At 48.8% G+C, this 7,337-nt stretch overlaps 1 non-coding gene across 1 annotated transcript; it reads left to right on the top strand.

The window, feature by feature from the left end:
- Positions 1 to 1,619: 1,619 nt before the first annotated feature.
- Positions 1,620 to 1,726, top strand: LOC147685427 (U6 spliceosomal RNA). Its single transcript, XR_015300787.1, has one exon. It is a non-coding gene; the product is annotated as a U6 spliceosomal RNA (small nuclear RNA).
- The last annotated feature ends 5,611 nt before the right edge of the window (positions 1,727 to 7,337 follow it).

Here is a 7,337-nt window from a genome sequence, read left to right on the forward strand (position 1 = left end):
AGCGTTGGGCTGTAGTTCAAATGGTCCCGGGTTCAATCCTAGGTTTCGGCACAGTTGTGAGGTTCCATGCTTCTGACAAATTAGGTCTTGGAATCGGCTGTAGTACATTTTTACACGCGGGTGTCATTGCAAGTTCATGTAATGCACATATGCCCTGATTTTTTTATTTTGTTTCACTACGCCTCGTGTGGTCAATGCTGATTCGCGTTCGGCGTTCGTGACTGTGCCATGTTCTCCACTGTCCGGTGCTTTATTCAGCCTCTCTCTTGGATCTGCATCTGCGGTGGAATGGTTGTGGCTCAGTGGCTGGGGTGCCTGGTTCCGGGCTGCAGGTTTCACTGTTCGGACCCCGGCTGACACGATTTTGGTGATTCATTTCGCTTTTACTGTTTATTCAGCAGGTTAGCACGGTCATTTTCAATGGCCTGCTTTGTTGGGTGCAGTTATGGGCTCTGCCAGGTATCCCCTTGCCTTCCCGCTTTATGGCTTGTTTCTCCTGCAGATATTCTTTGTTTCTCATTTGACATCTTCCGTCTTGTACCTTCCAGGCTCGTCGAGGGTCTGTTACAGGTGAAGGTGGGTGCTTGCCTGTATACCCGTGATTCTGTGGGGGCTTCGGGTCTGGTTTTCTTCCGGCACCATTTCCGGGGTGTTCGACATTTATTTATGTCTGTCCTGTGCTTTATTCACTCTCCATGTAGCTGTTGCTCTGTGGTGTGTCTTGTGTTTTTTGGCAGGGTCCAAGGTGCTGTGGCACTCTGGTAAGTCTTGAGCCTCGGGTGGCATAGGCTCTCACAGTACGACGATTCCTACGAGGGCCGTCCCGTGCCGTCGTTATATCCTGTGTTGTTTATTAGCATGGTGACATTTCTGGGAGCGTACGGCTACCATGTGGAGTTCGGATGTTCAGGTTTTATATTTGGCTCCCGGTTTGGCATCCCGGTTTCCCTCCATGTTTTCGCAGGTTGCCTTTCTTTGGACGGTCTCCCTTGTATTGTTATGGGTCATCGGCGCTCCTCTTCCAGCTGTTCGGGTTTCCCTCTGAACTGGTTCGCTCCTGGTCTTCCGGACGCATGCTCTGGCTCGTTATGCTTATGCTCTTGCTTGATGGCTCACTGGATTATTGTGTCCACTCCGGCACTCTGTGAATGTTCCCTGATTTTGCACTCGGCGGCTCCATCGTCCTTTTCTGGGTCAATGGGCCTGCGGCCATACCTCCCTGTAGGCACCTGATTTTGTCCTATCTCAGTAGTTGCACATGGTCCTGGTTGGTCCCTGGATGGGAGTTGTTGGCTTCCATGTGCTGTGTTACGTTGGGTGGCAATAGGCATCTGTTGTTCCTTGTGTCTGTTTTTTTTTCCACTGGTTCGCTGTGTGCTTCCAGTGTCCGTAGGCATTTGACTCTGTGTTGATTCTGGGGTTACCGGCTCTCCGTCGACAATGGGTTTGCATCCTGTCGGGGTGTCCTGTACTGTTTAATTTTTTTTTGCCTATGTGACTTGCTCAGTTTCCGTGACGGCCCCCTGCGCCTTGACTCCCTTCCGGGTGGTTGTGCGCTTTACGTGTGGTTGTTGGTATATTTCGTTGCCAGCTCTGCCTCATTGACCATCTTGGTGCGGGTGCTCGCTTCGGCAGCACATATACAAATATTGGAACGATACAGAGAGGATTAGCATGGCCCCTGCACAAGGATGACATGCAAATTCGTGAAGCGTTCCATTTTAAGATGGGCTTGGTTTTCGTCCTTTTTGGGCTGAGATTTATCTTCCTGTCCTGTTGTGGGTTGTGTCGCTGGGCCATGGCTTCCTTGTGCTTGCTGTCTTTGTCCCTGTTTCGTTTCCTTCCCTTCCCTTCTGGGTTCTTGGTGTTTGTCCTGTGGGAGGCTCTCCGTGGTGTTGCTGCGTCTGTCCTGGACTGGCATCCTCTGGGGGTTCCGGGTGGGCCCTTGGATACTACACTACATGGTCGGGCCTGGTTGGTGCCTGGTTGGGTGCTTGCCTATTCTGGCCATTTTCCTCCGCCGGCAGGTCTCTGGCCTTTGGGCCGGTCTGGCCTTTCCGGCTTTGGCGGTGGTTTTGGTGTATTTTTTTCTTCTGGGTGGCGGCTGCTGCCCTATTTTTCTTTGTTCTGCGCCTTCCTGTTTGGCCTCGTGCCACCATGGGGTTTGGCTCGGTCGTCCGTCGGGCTACATGGGCGGAGTTCTGCTCTCCGGATTTCTCTTGGTATTCCGGGGCCCCATGGCCGTTCTTGCTATGTGTGCCTCTGTTCTCATCTGCTCTGGGTGGTTGCCGGATCTGGACTGGTTTGCACCTTGAGGGGTGTCTTTCTGGTGGGATCCGTGTCTTGTGCTTCGCATTTCCTTCTTGCCCCTGTGGTTTTTTCTGTTCTTCCCCCTTCCCGGTTCCTGGGGACCTTCCCTTCCATCGGCTTGGCTTGGTTGTTCGCGTTGCTGTCACACGTTCCTTGGCTCCGACCCTGTGGGGGCTTTCTGTTGCCCTCCTGGGCTGTCTTTCTCTGGGGTGCTTGCGGGGTTCGCCCGGGTTGTCTTGGCGCTGTTGTGCTGTCCTTCCTCCGCTGTGCTGTGGCTCATTGGTTTGTCTTGTACCTCTGGTAGTTCCGGCTTACACTGGCCGTTGGCCTGCCTGTATTTTCGAGGGTGTCCTATGTGGTGCCTTTATTCATTTTTGTGGGGTGAACATTATTATTATTTTTTCTCCTTGAGTTGTTTTCTCCTGGCTCCGGCCAGATCGGCTCTTGTTCTGCCTCCATGGGTGCAGGTTTTCTTTTCTGCCCCGGCTTCCCCTTGTGGGTGCCCGGGGATGCTGGCCGCCCAGCCCTGGGTCTGTGGGCAGTCTTGGGTCACTGCGCTTCTCGGTTGCTCTTGTTTGGGGTTTCCTTCAGTGCATTTTTTCCTTCCGTCTGCTGACTTGGCCTTGGGCCTGGTCCCTTCCGCCCTTCGGTGGGTAGGCGGACCTGGGCTGTTTTTTGCCCTGTGCCTGCCTGATTTCTTGTGGTAGGTGTTGCTTCCTTCTGGGTGGGTCACCCAGGCGGTGTTGTACTGCTCCCCTCTCGCCTTTGGCTCTCTGTGGGCGGTCTTGGTGTGTTTTCCTTGACCGGCCTTCGACTGTCTCTCTGGGGCCTGTTGGCTGATGCTGTTGGCTCCGTGCAGTCTGGTTCCGTGCCTTCTCTGTCTTCCTTCGGCCTTTTGGCCGGGGCGTTCTCTTTTTTCGGCCGTCACTTCGTCTCTCGGGGGTCCGTTTTTTTCCGGGCTTCCCGGTATTTTTCTGTCCCGCGCTGGTTTTGCTGCTCGTGGTTGCCTCTCTTGGGTGGCCCTGCCACTCGTCTGTTCTGTGGGTTTGCCCTTTGTTTCTGGGCGTCCCCTTCTGGCCCGTTGGTCTTTTGTGAGGTTCCATGAAGCCGCTTGGCTTTGGTATGTGCTCACTTTGTATATCATGTGGCGAGGAAGACTAACGAGGAGGTAATGCCCCGATTACTTACCGGTAATCTTCATTACTCCGAGTTAGTCTTCCTTGCCACATGAGTCCCCATCCCTCCCTCCCTGTCTGGCTATCGGCTTCATGTTGTGCTTGGTAGTTTCAGGCTGATGGGTTGGGCCGGCCCGCCTCTTATAGAGGTCAGGTGGTAATGGGTCGGCTATCTTGGGAAGGGATGGGAGGCATGGGAGGCTGACTCTTTTTTTTCTTTGGAGGGTTCTGGTGTGGAGCTGAAGCTCACTTTGTATATCATGTGGCGAGGAAGACTAACTCGGAGTAATGAAGATTACCAGTAAGTAATCGGGGCATTCCGAAGGATTGAGTAAACATATGTATTCCTCATTAATTCATCCTTAACAACCAATGCATTTCGGGCCTTTTCCTTCCCTTCGTCAGGGGTACTCTATAAATTCAAAGCATTGCTGTTAGGCTGTGTATATGAACCACTTGAGTATATAGATTACTACACTTAAATATAAAAAAGCCGTTTTTAAACCAAACAGTTCACCCTGCAATCGGCGTATTCCTGCTAAGAACATAGCGTTTCGCTAATGCTAAGACGATACTCAAGCCCCACCTTTTCCAAAACATCCTTTCCTATGTTACTTGCTCCCTCATGTTTGACCTCACTACTCAATCCCCTTAATCATATGTACGAAAACCATCTGTCTACTCTGGTTGTTACCAAACAAAGAATCGTCATTTTCACTCCAGTACCTTCAAAATCCATTGCGGAAGTCACCTTCTCGCCAAGCTAATAACCATCTGTATTGACTGAGCTATTTTTATGGATAAGTGGCTTGAGTATGACCATTGCCCACTACCATCTCAGTATATTTTAGCCTAATTTAGTGATATTTAGGCCTGTTTGTGACTTCATCTTGCTTAATGGCAGGGCTTGCCTATTGGCTTTGGCATGATTTTATGACTAATTTTGGCTCCTTGCAGTAGTAGAGGCCTATTCTTGAGCAACTCCATATTCTAAACTGGAGCCATCCTCTGAGCCTCTGTAGGTGAGAGGTTATATTTTAGTTTCCATGTGTTGTTCACCAGTAGTGAACCAGAGAGGACCGGTTCTTGTCGGAGGAATGTGCTCACTCGATGCCGGAATCATAGCAAAACGCTTGGCTAGCTGCTTGTTGTGTTCTCTTGGTACAAGGTGGTACAGGAATCCAGTGAGAACTGTAGGCGGAGTTTTCTAGAAACTTCGATGGAGAGCTGCATTCTATATTAGAGAAAGGGGGTCCGAGAAAGGGTGAGATGTTGGGCTGGTGGTTTGGCGGTCTGATGATACATCACGGTGCAGACGTGCAGTCGTGTTTGTGGAACAGAGAGTCCTGACCCAACCAGAGAGGGAAATAGAGACGGACCCTTCTTCAGATGCAAAGATGCCTAAGATTATGGTGAGGTGTTCCATGTGTTCTTATTATATCTAACTATGTTTTTTATTTTCGGGCACTATGTATGTGTTGATGATTGCTGCTAATGTTTACTGTGATGTTTAGTTATTTCTTTCTTTTGTCATCCTATTATCATGTAATAAAGAACCCTTGAAGCATATCATTTGTCTTTATTCCTTGTGAAGGAAGGTCAGGCCCCTTTTTTACCAAGTACTTACAGAAGGGTGGGCGATTCCCCTCTAATGGGTAGTTGTTGATATGGAAGGGAAATCGGCTCCCAGCAGGGATGTCTAAATTCTAATTATTCTATCCAATACATTGCTAGGAGGAGCATGCACTGTGTACCCTCTCAGATGGGGAGGTGTTGTGATTTGCTGCTTACCCTCTCGGATGGGGAGGTGTTGTGACTTGTTGTTAATTGCGAGCTCCTTGGCAATGGTCTTTTATGTTGTCAGTGTTTATTCCTTTCTTGGGTAAGTATTGTGAAATACTAAAGTAATGGCCTGGTGACTGACAGAAGCACCAAAACATACAGAAAAGTAGGTCTTTACACCATCCAAATGCTACTTTCTTTTTATGTGCTGTGTTTTCAAGGCCTTAGATGTTTTCCACCCATGTCTGTAACCCTTTCTCCGCTGATTGCTAACTACCATGTTTCTTTCATTACGCGCTGCGTCTACAAACACGTTTCCTACTTTATACAAGAACCCTGAATCAAATCTTTACATGAGCTCCCTTACTAGAAATTCCTGCATGTTGAAAACTAGGTACTGTTGTTCTATATAACACTCACTTTCCACGTTTCATTTAGCACCGCCCTTTAAGGTCATCCATTCACATAAGCTACTACGATCTGCAGTACTACGAATCCCATACCTAACTTAGTTTCCCTTATTTCACGCCTCAATGTAAAGTACAACTAACCTTTTTTATATGTCATTACCCAAAACGATGTTCATTTAATCTCATTAGTATCGGACTTAAGTTCCCCGCCCACCCCTATATGTCATCCATAACGTCAATTGTGTATATGTCCTGCGTTTAGTGATTTTCATAATTTATCTGTCTAAGTTAACAGTAGATTTGCTAACTCGTACATTACAACTGCTTGAATAATGCATAAGCAAACCACAGTCTACCATCATGTTTCAAACGTAGTTTGTCAGAATCGTTTCTAAGGAAAATGTTCTTCTCAGTGGTCTCTCTTGTGACAACGTCGTAATTGTTAAGTCTTTCTGAAGTTCTTTGCTGTAATCAATGGGTGCAACATGTTGAAGGAGGCAGTCAAAGATATATTACAAAAAGAAGGTGACAGTGCGCACGCCGTTTCATCCATTTTTCTTTATGACGTTAATTCATTTGTAATCCTTTCATGTGCAAGCACTGGAACATAGTCTGCCCCAAACCATGTGCTTAAGTGAAACCGGTCCTAGGATGCTTGATTCCGGTCCAGGGAAGACATGGCTTGGCAGTTCGGGCTGGACTGTTCCCATGAGGCACATGGTCAAGACTGATTTGCATATGGCCATGTCTGAACTGGGGTGGCTTGGTGAGCAAAATAACTATGGATTAAACCCAGATATGTGACTGGGGGTGAATGTTTTGCCATTGTGCAACATTCCGTCCATCATCTTGTGTGTTTTGCTGTTCACCCCATGTGGAAAGGGTATGCCCAGACATGGGTCCCGTGCTCACTAAGCCACTGGAGTCAAGCCATCCTGGCTGAAGACGGCCGATAGCCATATACCTGTCCTAGGATGCTTGATTCCGGTCCAGGGAAGACAAGGCTTTGCAATTCAGGCTGGACTGTTCCCATGAGGCACAGGGTCAAGACTGATTTGCATATGGCCATGTCTGAACTGGGGTGGCTTGGAGGGGCAAAATAACGATGGATTAAACCCAGATCTGTGACTGGGGGTGAATGTTTTGCCATTGTGCAACATTCCATCCATCATCTTGTGTGTTTTGCTGTTCACCCTACGTGGGAAGGGTATGCCCAGACGTGGGTCCTGTGCTCACTAAGCCACTGGAGTCAAGCTATCCTGGCTGAAGAGAGCTGACAGCCAGAAACCGGTCCTAGGATGCTTGATTCCTATCCAGGGAAGACATGGCTTGGAAGTTCGAGCTGGACTGTTCCCATGAGGCACAGGGTCAAGACTGATTTGCATATGGCCATGTCTGAACTGGGGTGTCTTGGTGAGCAAATTAACGATGGATTAAACCCAGATATGTGACTGGGGGTGAATGTTTTGCCATTGTGCAACATTCCGTCCATCAACTTGCGTGTTTTGCTGTTCACCCTATATGGGAAGGGTATGCCCAGACATGGGTCCCGTGCTCACTAAGCCACTGGAGTCAAGCTATCCTTGCTGAAGATAACTGATAGCCAGAAACCGGTCCTAGGATGCTTGATTCTGGTCCAGGGAAGACATGGCTTGGCAGT

The sequence above is a fragment of the Lissotriton vulgaris genome, chromosome 10 (assembly GCF_964263255.1).
Source record: "Lissotriton vulgaris chromosome 10, aLisVul1.2, whole genome shotgun sequence".
NCBI lineage: Eukaryota > Metazoa > Chordata > Amphibia > Caudata > Salamandridae > Lissotriton > Lissotriton vulgaris.